This window comes from Emydura macquarii, unplaced genomic scaffold (assembly GCF_026122565.2).
Source record: "Emydura macquarii macquarii isolate MOO-44397 ecotype Brisbane River unplaced genomic scaffold, CSIRO-AGI_Emac_v2 contig_1390, whole genome shotgun sequence".
NCBI classification, from domain to species: domain Eukaryota; kingdom Metazoa; phylum Chordata; order Testudines; family Chelidae; genus Emydura; species Emydura macquarii.
In genome coordinates this window covers 14,402,171-14,416,728 of record NW_027131527.1, presented here as the reverse complement: position 1 = coordinate 14,416,728, position 14,558 = coordinate 14,402,171, and the positions used below count along the sequence as shown (strand labels likewise).

General features: G+C 41.4%; 1 protein-coding gene across 11 annotated transcripts in view; it reads right to left on the bottom strand.

Annotated features, from left to right (window-relative positions):
* Window positions 1-14,558, bottom strand: part of LRRC20 (leucine rich repeat containing 20) — a 145,199-nt gene that overhangs the window by 72,813 nt on the left and 57,828 nt on the right. The window lies entirely within an intron of this gene.

The following is a 14,558-nucleotide window of genomic DNA, read 5'->3' as shown; positions in this document are numbered from 1 at the left end:
TGCAGCATCAGAGAGATCCAAAGAGTGGCTAATAGCATTTGCAAGCGATAAAATAGCAAGTGATGTCAGTCTGAAGATATGTTTTGAAGATCCTGAGCTTTGAAAAGTTATGCTCACCACTCATGACTGTAACAGGCAGCTTGAGCAGAATCCTCAAAGCTATCCTCTATATATTGGGAGAAATGTTTTTCAGCTCTGCATCATGAATGAATTGGAAAGTTTAGAGTGGAGAATGCTTGTCATGTGGCAAAATGTGACGGATGTTGTCCAATTAGACATAGATGTCTTTATCACTGACGTCTGAACATTCCCATGAGTCAGCATCCAGTGAAGGTCCATACTATTGTTCAAGAGTGTTTTTCTGTCTGCTGACAGCTTACTAAAGTCATACAACCCCCCCCATGTTCCTTGCCCCCATTAAGCAGCTAAGGGGTTGCACCGGGAGGGATTCTCCCGGCCCTTTTCTCCCCTCTAAGGGGTTTAGGTGGGCTGTATCCCCTGTCCTTTCCTCCCTGCCTTTTTTTCCTTCTGGGCTCCATTGTCTACAGTCTCTCTCAGTATCCACCTTCTTCTCTGGGCTCTGGGGTCTCCCCTGTCACCCGTTTCCCTCTCTGGGCTTCGATGTCTAGAGCCTTCTCCTTCGCTGGGGTTCCTAAGCACCAGGGGCTCCACCCACTCCTTCTGGGAACTCCCCGCTTTTTCCCTTTTTCTGTCTGGCCCTCTCCGCCTGTGTCCCCTCCCACGCAGGAAGATGTCTCAGTCCATTCCCAAAATCACTGGGTAAGGTAGTCCCTCTACTACCCCAACCCATTTCCAATTGAACCTGCCCCTAGCTTCAAGGGGCACTTGGGCCACTGGGCAATACCTCTTGTCCCCATGGATGCACCACAGGGCATCATATCCAATATGGCTTTACCAGCCCCCGCCCCCTCCCCCCCGATGAGTGATCAAGCGGAGGCTATATCCACCAGGCTCCTCTGGGTTTTCCTCCCAGCCTCATTTGGATGATGGATAACTCTGGCCCCTTTCTACGCCTTCCAACCTCAGTACAGTCGGCCCAGCCACTGTCCATTTGCCTCAAAAGTCAGCCCAACCACATCCATTTGCGGGCAATCGGTCTTTTAGCGTCCCGGCTGCTGCACTGCCAGCAGATGCCCTGCCCGGTTCTCCCAGAAGCCCCCCATGATTCCTTCTTCTTCTTCTCCTGGCTCTTCCCAGCGGTTAGTCCCCTGGGTGGTCTTGCCAACTCCGGTCCTTTGGAGGGCTGACCCTCTCTCTGGGGGAAAACTGCCTCCACATACTTCTCCATTAACTTCACCCCCGCATCTACCGAGTTCAGCTGATGCCTCTGGACCCAAACCCGCAGGGTCTCTGGCAGACTATGTATACATGGTTCTAGAACTAGCATGTCCCTTTTAACTCCGATGGTGTGGGTATCAGGCCTTAGCCAACGGGTACCCCAGCCCATTAGCCTCTGGGCAAACACCCGGGGCCACACAGTCCCTGTCCACTGGAACTTCCTGCCGGTATTTCTCCACCGACAAACTTACCCTGTCGAGGACAGCCACCCTTACTGCCTCATAATCCCTGGCCTGCTCCTCTCTGAGGGCCATTTAGGCTGCCTGGGCTTCACTGGCCAAGTATGGTGCTAACTATAGGGCCCAGGTTGCTTTATCCCAGCCAGCGCCCATGGCTACCCACTCAAATGTCCTGAGGAAGATATCCAGGTCATCCACAGGGACCATTTTACATAGTCCTAGACCAGGCGATCGACTGCCCTCCCCCAACGCAGGACTCACCACGCGCTGCAGGATCTGCTGCTGCGTGCTGGCCTGCTCCCTGATGAAGTCCTACAGGCTTTTCTGCTGCTCTGCCTGCCAGGAGAGCACGGCCTGTCTCTCTCTGCCTGATGGGCTTGCTGGAAACTCTACATTGCCTGCTGCATCTGCTCCTGCTGCTTCACCAGCCATTGTAGGGTGTCCTACATCCTTCAGCCACCAACCTCGGTTGCTGGCTCTTGATCCTGGACAAGTCCCCACATGTAGCAGGTTCGTGCAGGCCCCCCTGCTGCTCAGGTCCTCTGTGCCCACAAACCACTCGCAGATATCAGCTTCGTGCTCCCAGCAGTGCTCTTTATTTATAAACTTATCCCACCACCATCTACTAATAGACACTAATATAAGGGAGGCTGGTTGATATCTAATGCATTGTATTGATTTTTTGCCTTTCATAACAAAAAAATCTCACAAACAACAATTTTCTATAAACCAGCAGCAATAACTCCTTAGTTTATTTCTTTTTAGACAGCCTGAATCTTGTGTCATTCTGCCACTTTTAGGAAAACAAGAGACATAAAAATTTGCTTTCTGCTTGTTTCCCATGATCGTTAAGAAAATATTGTTATTTTGTTTCACTCATTAAAAATCTGCCTATGAACTAGACCCTGGGAGTGTTTGCTTTTAAATAAGATCAAGAGATTATTAATAAACTATCAGAAACACTCAACTTAGAAGCAGAGACAAGCTACTAGCCAAAGTATATGTTCGTGTGGATTCACGTAAAAACAAATGAAAAATCAACAGAATCATGAAGTTTGATAAGAACCATACTTGAAGAACTCCTTAAGTTATTGTTGTGTAAGTGAGTAAGTTTGCAAGGAACTGACTGCTGCCATTGGGACATGCCCGTTCTTACCAGTCCAACGCTGCATTTTCAAGAAGGCCCCTCTCAGCAACTCAAAGTAAGGACTAGAGAGTGAGCAATGGCCTGAAGTAGGGATCTTCATCCCCTTATTCTCATCAGACATCTCTCTTTCCCCCCTCTATGGTTCAGCCTATCCATTCTCTCCACACCACAAAAATAGAAACAAAACACAGAAAACAAAAACAACAAACAAAAATAAACACACAAGCCAGAGGCTCTGATTTCCTCACTCAAATTTTCTCATCTGACTCCACCTCTACAGTAGAAGTAGGGGACTAGCAGCAAATGGGAGTTGGCGAAACTTCCGCCAAATGGTATTTTTGTTTAAGCTATTCACATCTATGTTCACGCTGCTTAAAACTTCTGGAATATATTTTTAAAGCATACAGGGTGAACTTTGCATCAGCTGTACAGCAGTTGTGTAGCTTTTAAGGAGCTCTCCGTAAATCACTAGCTCACGCCCTTTTTTACATAGCAATTTGGTGGCTCATAAAAATTTTTTGAAGAAGATTCCATGCCAAACCAATTCTGCTCATTACAGCTTCTATATTTCTTTATCACTAGCTGGTTTTTCTCCACTTCATGTCATAATTCTCTGTTTATGACATTATAATAATTTCCACAGAAACAATAAAGAGGACACACACAAAAAAGAGTATTATAACTTTAAGTGCAAAAGGACCAGCAACAGCATAACTCTTCAGAGATCAAAATCTTGTTTTCATACAAGTTTCTGCAAATAAATAAGGAGAAATGTTGACAATATGGTATGTAGATAGAACTCTTCATAAATAAATAATAGTCAAAGATTTTCATTTAGCATCAGCAAGTCTTTGAAGTGCAGTTTTGTTAAAAAAGTCATATCTTAGAGTTTTGTACATTGCATCTTCTCCTGCAATAAATTCCATAATCCAGAGAATTTATAAATTAATATAAGTGTTGTAATTACAAGAACAGCCTGGCATTTGAAAAAATATCAAGCAATTTTCTTTCTGCTTTGTAGGTCATCACCAACAATAAAGATGTAGAAATCAGGATTTAGCTGACAACTGGGATGATGATACCCAAATCAAAATAAAATATAGCTTTGCTATTCTGCTGCTGTATTGACTCTGGAGATCTGCAATAGTAACACTGGCTAATCCTGAGTTGTGCTGATCACCTTCCACTCCTAGACATCAGTGGAAGTTGCAGGTGCTCAGCACTTCTCAGGACTGGCCTATTAGAAGATAGGACTTTAAAGACACTGGAACCAGATATGTGCATTTTTGCAATCACTGTTCAGCCCCTAGCCAACTAAGGAGGATGCCATGCAAAAGATACCCATTGCTATTCATGTGGAAAGAGAAGATAGTTCACTATGTTATGCTTCAGTTACCACTCCAGAAATCATACATGATGTTATTATCCCGAGTGCAGATAGGACAATAGTCTACTGACCTCACCCTGCATAGAAACTAGCTGGCTAGTTTGATATTTGTACCCTGGAGACCAGTCACACTCCACAGAAGCAAGGGTAGATTCTGGTTGAGTTATGTCACATCTACCTGAATCGTCTTATCTGTATCTTTTTCAGAGTGCACAGCTAACAAAATGTAAAGGTGCTGGAACTAGGGATGCTAGGGGGTGCTACTGCACCCCCTGGCTTGAAGTGATTTCTATTATGTACAGGGTTTACAGTTTGATTCAATGGCTCTCAGCACCCCCACTATAAAAATTGTTCCAGCAACCCTGCTAGTCTTGGTGAATTACTTGAAGAACACAATCCCTGGGATTGGATTGCCCATGTGCACTGGGGATGCATGACACTCATGTGCTAGCAGAGTTGCATATTATGAAAATTACCTCTATTCTTTGGCTGAGCCTTTCTACTTCTTTAAATCTACACATTATTAATAATTGTATTTCTTCCACACTTGCACAGAATGACCCTCCTTAACCCCATCTCCATGATGGCAAACTACATTGAGCGGGACAAGTAGGGCCATGCAATTGCATTTATGAATAATGTAAAATTCAGAAGTGACGTAGCCCCCATAAAACAGAATTTATTGGTTTGACTTTGTCTGTGAGGGAATGCATGTCCTGGGAATTTAAGTCTGATAAAAAGTCCTAAATCCCAAGTCCAATACAACAGCACAGAACACAATGTAGCTCAATAAAAGCGAGAGAGAAGGCACATACCATAAGCCTAGTTGCTTCCTAGGAGTCTGTGACAGAGTGCAGAGTTATCACATGACCCTACACTCTGATCACTCTGGCTCTAATTAGTTCTCCCAGAGAGGTCTGATTGGGGAATAAAATGGAATTAGCCTAGTCAGGATAGTAGGGGTGAGCTAAAGGATTAAGTAGCCCATCAGCTGAGAACTGACAAAGGACACAGAAAGGAAGTGTAAGGGGGAGGAGCAGAGCTAGCTAAGGCTAGAGTCAGAAAGATCTCCAGGAAAGGCAGCCTCTGTTCTTGGTCCCTGGGAAAAGGGCTGCGGATACAAGGGACCTTGTAAATAGTATTACTGCAGCACAAAACTGTAAAGGTGTTAGTGAAGGGACTATAAATAAACAGCATGATGTGGCTATCTAACCAGTGGAGTCTGACCAAGTTTCTATGGTGCAAGAAGGCAAGAGCAGAACATGACCTGCTACAGAATTCTTAAAGCTGGATTTATAATTTGAAAGACCAGGTATCGAGATTCACTTCCAATTGTTAAACAGAAAGGCCCTTTCCAAGTAAAAATTATTACATGGGAATTCATGAAATGCCATACAGTACATCTTACAACTATTCATCAGCATCAGATGACCACATACTTTTGGCCTGAGCTGTGAAGTTTATTTACTACCTAAAGCTGATTTCCAGTAATTAGAAGTTGTCCCAAGTTATAGCACCCCTAAAACATGGAGCCCCTACATAAATTAGAGATTATTATGTGACAGGAGAGTGTGTGTGTGTATTAACTCTCATGTTGCTTTAAAGGCTTGATTACTTATTTTTTTTAATATTAGAAACTGTTGTTTTGATTAATTTGTATCTATACTTAGCACTCCGACATCTGTGCACCATTTAACTGAGGTATTATGGAATTCTATTGTTTCTACTAAAAGAGATACATATTTCATAGAGAGGGAATATGCAGTGATGTGAGTAATCTTAGGTATTAGACTCATAGAACTAGGGCATACTTTTTACCTTCATGTTAATGTAGTAATTTTTTTTGTTGTTGTTTAGCTGTTTTAGGTTCATGGTGCTGTGGCTCTGTCCTGATTACAGTACATAACACCATACACACATTTTAATGCTTACAAACACCAAGCTAATAACATCACTGAAGAATCCATTATATGTTTGTCCTACTGACAGAATTCAAAAATTTTCTTCCTAAGGTTTTCTAAACATTTCATTTGATGCAAACAAAGGAAGACTGAAATTCAGTTATGCTCCCAGTTTCCAGCACCTTTGGATTAGAAAGCTGTACTCTGCTTTCCCAGATGAGATTTCTCTGGGCCAAAGAAAAATAGCATGGGCCATTTAATATATGTAAAAATAATAGGAAAACATAGTGAATGAGGCAGGGGGTATTTTTCATAGCACAAGTGTAATTTATTTTAAGGTTCATGCACTCTTTGTCTCTATGAGTGGAGGGATCAGGGATAGGAAAGGAGTAGAAGGTGCTTTTTAGTTTAGTTAAGTTAAATTAGAAAGCAGCTTCAGCTCCCTCTTATAAAATACATTTATAAAAACTATCAGCAAAGGACCAGTTCCTCAGGCTCAGTGAGGCAGCTCTAGGCACATGCTGTGAATCTTTTCATGAACCTTCAAAATGAAACAAGTTATTTTGCAAGCTCTAATCAGTATTCTATCTCTGTGAAAGTGGCTTTAGCCCCATAAATTAAACATACACTGTGAATTAATACTACTTTTCTATTCCCACATACACCAGCTAGCTATTCTGAAGTATAAATAGAGTAACAAAAGGAAACAAGTACATATGACATATTTGCAAAAGGACATTCTTTTTACATTGTTTACTTATCTTCAAATTGATTCCAGGAGTCTGGTCCCACAGAACCCCCAGTCACTGACAATGAACAATTAGGGCCCCCTACTGAAAGAAACTGCACCTATGAATAAAGTTATGCTTGAAGCACATCCACTGAACTCAATGGGACTGAGTTAATGTTACTCTTGCATACAACTCTTTGCAGGATCCATAGCCTATATTATCAGCTGTTCAAGGCTGCCAAACAAATCTCACTCCAGCAAGCCTCTTTCTAATGATGGTAGTTACCAGTCTTGCACTCTAATGGGTACTAGCAGTAGTTATGAAAGACCGTCTACTTCAAGTAGTACAGCAGCTGCTTTTCCATGTGAAGTCAATGGTTCACATTCCTGCAGCAACGAAGTCTTTTCAGCTGGCAATTTAATTTTCAATTCTTACTCCAGTTGCTGTATCTCATCATCCCCAAAATGGACCACGAAACAATACAAATGGATGGATAATACATTGTTACTTTCCTATATTAAGTTTTACAATTACCTTATTAGTCTCATAGGGTTAGGAACATTCCCTACATAAGAATCAGGGCAGTGAGGGACCTATCAGTGGTACAAATAATAAATGAATGTAACAATCACAGCATGATACTGAGGGCCTCCATGTTTTGCAGAACCAATTAAAATGTCACATGAGCTCGGCTTCCTGTTGCACTGAGTTTTCAGGAATAGGTATAGCCGGCAGGAATAGGTAGAAACCTTTACCCCTGAAATTTTCAGCAGCAAAATTATTTTGCTCTCGCCCATGAGTGTTGAAAACAGAAATAGATAGCAGTGGTTCAGCAGGGAATGAGGTTTCAGCTGGCTAAGGAATATATTGACTTAACTGGGTTTCAAATGGTTTAAAACATGACTAGCTTGCAGCTTTGGGTTTTATTCTTATTCAGGTACTTTGTTAAAGACAGCTTGATAGTGCAGGTTCAGGCCTGGTCTTTTTAGATCCTTAGCTCCCAAAAATGTCACTCACCAGCCTGCAGGATTGGGCTCTGTGTGCCCTCAACCTTTCCATGGACTTCACAAACTGATCAACTAGAAAGAAAGGAGTTCATCTCTGCACATGCACTGAAGGGAGGGGAGGCATGCATTGCCCATTTCTGGGGCTGCCAGTTTGGCCCCTAGTGCAGATAGGGGCAATGCTGAAGTCTGCTCTAATTTGCACCCGGCTTCAAGGACACCTATGAGTCCTGCAGTAGTTGGGGCATAACACTCTCAGGAGCGGTCCCTGCATTGGAGGCTCCTGCAGTGGCTCTGTCCCAAGCCCTCTATAAAAGGTATTTTCTTAGGGGTGTGAGGCCATTTGGTACTAGCTAGCAGCTGACACATTTCTGTTGCTGTAAACATCAACGGGGGAAGGGCTCTATCCATCCACTGCAGCTCTGAGATGTTAAGGAAGTGCTGAAAAGTTAGTCACAATGTTGGAAACTTCAAAGGGGTGCTCTCCCTACTTTCATCTCTCCTTTAGGAGCCCTTTGGAAAAACAAAGGAAATAAGTATTTGTCTACAATAATTTTCACATCTTTTTCAGGATAATCTGTGCTTTGCAGTGATGAAAAGTTGATTTAAGCATATTTGTGCTTTGTGGGCTTTACAACAGTTATATCCCACCATCTGGCAGCTGTCTCTAAAGGTAATAATAATTGAGGAGTCCATTAGAACAGGAACAGAAGCAAGAACTGCAGGAAGAATTGTATCCAGTAACTGTGGCAGGAGACTGATTTTTAACTGGCGATGGAAGAACATTAAAGAAATCTCCCAGTGGGAATAGCTCTGTGGGGTGTAATATACACAGGAGCTGCCTTCTGTACTCAAGAGACACATTGGTGTCATAATTCAACATTAAGTAATGCACAATTCCATCTCTCAGCCAGGAAATCATTGATGAGATGAAAGAGATAATTAACCTTAGGCATTTTGAGACTCTTGATCCTCTGAAAAGATCCCAAATACTTCTAATGTATATTTCACTAGCACATAATCCTTGTTTTATATTGTCACTCAACTGGTATCCTGTAGAGCTAACAGTAACTTTGAATTTCAATAGGGATCATTAGTGTTTCGTTAACGTTAATTTCTGCCACTCGTCATTTTTCCCATGCTGCGATTTGACTGTGCACTCATTCAGGAAGTAAATAAAGTAATAGCCAAACTTAATATTTGGAAGAAAGGAAGACTGAATGGAGAAAACCTAAAGCTGATGAAATTTGTGGTAATATCTGGCTTTTTTTCTGCACTTTAAATATCCTCCCACTGGTTTTTATGAAAACTCCTACTGGCAGGATACAGCACATAGTAATTTTAAGAGTAATTCATTTGGGGAATTTAAATGATCAGATCCATATAAATAAGTACCAATTTATGAGAGGATTACCAGAGATTTAGAGGGATTATAATTATTGTTTGGGTCCCCAATGATCATAGAATCAGAGAATTGTAAGACTGGAAGGGACCTTGAGAGGTCACCTAGTCCAGTCCCCTGCACTTATGGTAGGACCAAGCATTACCTAGACCATCTCTGACACGTGTTTTTCTAACGTGCTCTTAAAAATCTCCAATGATAATGATTCCACAACCTCCCTAGGCAATTTATTCCAGTGCTTAACTACCCTGGCAGTTAGGAAATTTTTCCTAACGTCCAACCTAAACCGCCCTTGCTACAATTTAAGGCCCTCGCTTCTTGTCCTATCCTCAGAGGATTTTTCTCCCTCTTCCTTGTAACAACCTTTTATGTACTTGAAAACTGCTATCATGGCCCCCCTTTGTCTTCTCGTCTCCAGACTAAACAAACCCAATTTTTTCAATCTTCTCTCACAGGTCATGTTTCTAGACCTTTAATCAATTTTGTTGCTCTTCTCTGGATTTTCTCCAGTTTGTCTACATCTTTCCTGAAATGTGGCACCCAGAACTGGACACACTACTCCAATAGACTGAGGTCTAATCACTCGTGTGTGTGAGAGAGTGAGAGAGAGAGAGAGAGAGAGAATTGTTTAGAAAAATGTACCTAGTCATTGCAATCCTTTGAAGTCTGTAAGTTTGTTTCTTTCCTTGTTTGACAATATCAAACACTCCCAAGGATGTAACATGGAACAAAATGTCCTTCAAGGAAGATACACTTTAGGCCTAAGCAGATGGACAGTGTCCCTTCTTTTACATTTCTACATTCCATTATGTACGACCATTTGATATCCTTCAGATTTATACTTTTTGAGAAAAAAAATGGTGCATTATTGCTGTGGGGATTTGAGCATGTTAACTTTTTAAGCAGTTACCTGCGTCCATGTAGTTCCATTAACAGCATTTGTATTGCACCTGAAATTTTAAAACCCGTGTGGACTCTGATTTAAATCAATGGCAAATCTCTCACCGATTTCAGTGGGATTAGGATTGGGCCCTAAAAGGCAACTTCGGAGAATTTGGCCCTAAATAACTATGTCAGTTAACTCCTTTGCTTTCCCACTCCTTATCTATATTTATAATAAAAGACAGGATTGTCATCCTGTCTGCAGGTCGCTCTGAAGCTTATAACGTCTGTTGAGTCATGTGAAGTGATGGAAACAGGTACTAGCCTGGCTGAGAGTTCTTTTTGTTTTCAATATCACTGAGTTCAAACATCACTGCGATTCATGGTCTTTTACTGTCAAATTTTTCAGCCATTTTGGGGAGTTTTTTGGTTTTCATTTTTACACACGACTTAACCAGTTACTCCAGGTGACAGCACTAGTATTTCAGCTACTAGTATATATTATATATATTCGGCAATAAAATATTTGAAGAAAACATCATCAGAAGGGTTTGCTTGCATTTTTTGATCCAGCCATGTACATGGGAACATTTTGCAGAAGTAGTGACTCTTAGAAAATTCCTTAGTTTGCTATCAGTCAAATATTCAACACATTTTCCCTATGCAGTTGTTAATGATGAACTCTAAGCAATTCCAGCAAATGCATTTAGTAGCAGTTTGCTTGGAAAGCTATGCTCCCTTCCTTTTCTTGCCCACGATTCCTTGTACAGGATTTCATTCTGAAATGCATCCTCTTATGAAGTTCTTTGACTGCAGAGCACTTGCTGCTGGTCTATGGACAGCTGGCTACTCACATGGTGCTAATTTCCTTCCCTTGTTTCACTTGTTAAATTGTTTTAAAAGACAGGCATGGATTTTTAGGTAATAATACTTTTCCATGTGAGCACTTCGTATATTACTGCAAAGACATTATGTGGTCATGAATGGGAGAAGTATTCACCAGACAACCCTTGTATGAAGATGTTGTCCCCACTATCTTTTGATAACCTCTGTTTTACACATGAAAAATTCCAGATAATTAGTTCTCTTTTAAAAGATAGGTTATGATTCAGAATTTTCCCCAAAGCCATGTCCAATCCCCAATATCGCTATGTTTTGAATTTTCTTCCAAAACACACTATTCTGTAGCCTTGCAAGAAATTCCCAGGGGAAGGGTTCTCATGTCTACTTTGCTTCAGTATTCTCACAAAAAAAGAACGTGACCAGACTACTAGCGAAGTTACCATAGACAATAAAGGGGACGGGACCCAGATTGCGATAAGTAAGGAACACATCAGAGATCTTACAAATTTGAATGAATTCAAATCAGGGCGGCCAGATGCTATTCACCTGAGGGTACTGAAAGAATTAGCTGAAGAAATCTTGGAGTCATTGGTAATAATATTTACAAAAACTCATGAATGACAGGAAGGATCCTGGAAGACTGGAGGAAGGCTAAAGTAGTGCCCATTTTTAAAAAGAGAAAAAGGAGGAGCCAGGGAACTACAGACAAGTCAGCCTGACTTCAATATCTGGGAAGCTACCAGAGCAATTCAATTTGCAAATACCTGGAGGATGAAAAGTTAATCACTAACAGCCAGCATGGATTTACCAAGAACAAATCATGCCAAACCATCTTAATTTTCTTCTTTGACAGGGAAACTGATTTGGTGGATAGGGAGAATGCAGTGGACATAATATACCTAGACTTCAGCAAGGCTTTTGACACAGTTTCACATGACATTCTGATAAGGAAGCTGGAGAAATGCAGGCTCAACTAAACTACCATTAAGTGGATACAGAATTGGTTAAACAATTGCAAACAAAGAGTAACTATTAATGAAATGATGTCAGATTGGACGGAGGTCTCAAGTGGAATTCCACAGGGATCTGTTCTGGGTCTGGTGTTGTTTAACATCTTTATTGATGACCTGGAGGTAGGTATAGAGTGCATACTGATCAAGTTTGCAGATGACGTGAAACTAGGTGCGTTGCCAATACTTTGGAGAATAGAGCTAAAATTCAGAGGGATCTTGATAAATTGCAGAGCTGGGCTATAAACATCAAAATGAAATTCAATAAACACAAATGTATGGTGCTACACATAGGGAAGAAAAACCAAATGCACAAATACAGAATGGTGGGAAACTGGCTTGCCAGCAGCACTGCTGAGAAGGATCTGGGAGTTGTGGTGGATCACAACCTCAACATGAATCAGTAATGTGATGCTGTTGCTAAAAAAAGAAAAATGCAATTTTAGATTGCATTAACAGAGGCATAGCATGCAAGTCATGGGAAATGATAATACCGCTCTGGTTAGGCCTCAGCTGGAGTACTGTGTCCAATTTTGGTCACCGATGTATAGAAAGGATGTAGAGAAACTGGAAAGGATCCAGAGGTGAGCGACAAAGATGATCAAAGGGATGGAATGCAAACCATAAGAGCAAAGGCTGAAGGAACTGAGTATGTTTAATTTGGAAAAGAAGAAATTAAGGGGGGATATGATAGCAGTCTTTAAATAGTTGAAAGGCTGCCATAAAAAAAGATGGAGAAAATTTGTTCTCTTTTGCCACAGAGAGCAGGACAAGAGACAATGGGTTCAAACTACAGCATAGCAGATTCAGATTAAATCTCAGGAAAAACCTCCTAGTTGTAAGAAGAGTAGAACAATGGAACAGACTGCCTTGGGAGGTTGTGGAAGCTTCGTTGCAGGAGGTTTTCAAAAGGAGTCTGGATAGCTATTTATCTTGGATGGTTTAGACACAACAACTCCTGCATCTTGGCAGGGGGCTTAGGTTAGATGACTCAGGAAACTCAGGATGACTCAGGAAACTGGGGCTATTGAAAAAAGCCATGAAACGCAGTCGGAAACCTATGGAATGATGGGACTGAAATCACTGCATCATGGGACGTTGAACCCACACCCATGATGCACTGCGATCCTCTCCGCCTTCCCACAACCCCTAGCAGGACAAGGTGGTGAGCTGCACAATGGGATAGCTGCCCACAGTGCACTGCTCTCACTGTCGATGCTAGAGCACCAAGTGTGGATGCACTTCGGCGACACAATGAGTGCTGTGTGGACAAGCACAAGCATTCTAATTACAGCGCTTTTGGATCATTGCTGTAACTTGCATCAACAAAACTTTCTAGTGTAGATAAAGCCTTAGTGTGCTACCAAATGATGGTTTGTATATAATCATTTACTTTGGTCTGTTGTCTCTTAGGAACTATGTCCAGATGTCCAGAAAGAGACTACTTATGATTGATGAGGAATTCTTGTTATTGCAGCTGTCGTCTGTGATTGATGAAGGATAGCTGTTATTGCAAGTGTCTACTGTGACTGATGAAATAATGATCTATTGAGAGATTTTTTTTTAAACTAATCAGGAGTTACTAGTTGCCACAAGTGTTTTCTGCTGTAATGACTTGGTTACTGATGTCTTTAGCTTATTGATCATGTAAGCTGAAATACCATGAAAGGAATCACATGGATAAAAGTTATAAGAATGGCATTTCTTTGTCTCATGCATAATATATAAGGTGAATTTCTGAAAATTAGTTGAGAGTGAATGGAGTGGCAGGACCACTCTCCCAGACTGGTCTGGTAATGTACGACCTTTTTCTGTATTAGGTATTGTGCTGATTAATCTTTGACTAATAATCTTTGATTAATAAATATTGATTTAGCTTTGTTATCTGACCTCTTAATACCAAAACCTAAGCTTTATATTGCATTTTGCTTCATTAATTGCAATCAGCTATACCTGGGTTAATATACTGAAGGCTACAAGGACAGCACAGGTACCCACAAGGACATAATTTGATGACAATAGGTGGCACAGATGCCATTGAGGGATTAATTTTTCTTGCAGAGCCTTTATTATGGGCAATGACACATGGAAGAGACAATCCAGCTTCACTCTCAGAGCCTAGGCTCAGATTACGGGCCTGGCAGTTGTCAGCAAAATCTTTGCAATTATTGATTAAATGTGCTCACTTTACAAACTACTCAGGGGTAATAATCATAAAACACATGTGATTTTTACACAATCATTCTTCAGAGCAGAAGCACACTTCAAGTATGATAACGTCCTTCTGTCCACTTGACTGAACTGCCTGGTGTCTCCAAACACAGCCACTACACATTACATCATTTAATTAATATCTATGCAATGCAGGTTCAAAAGCTACTAGGAAGCAGAGAGCTGAGACCATTCCTCCTCCACTGTTATTGTGCAATAGAGAGGGTGGGAAAGTCTATATAGTCTCCCTTTCCACAGAAGATTGGTGGGCACCTGCAAAATTTGTGTAAAATTTTCTTGTGAACTCCTGCTACTATTTAATAGACTAAGCCCCAGAGTGCTTCACAAACCAGAGGAAAACAGACATTTAACCAATTAACTTGCCTAAGGGATCTGATATGGTAGGCGCCTTCTAAGTGCACCTACTGGCTTGGGCCCCATTCAAAAGCTGTTGAGGTGGTGATGCTGCCACTGTTCACCTTATAACTTTTAAACCAATGGT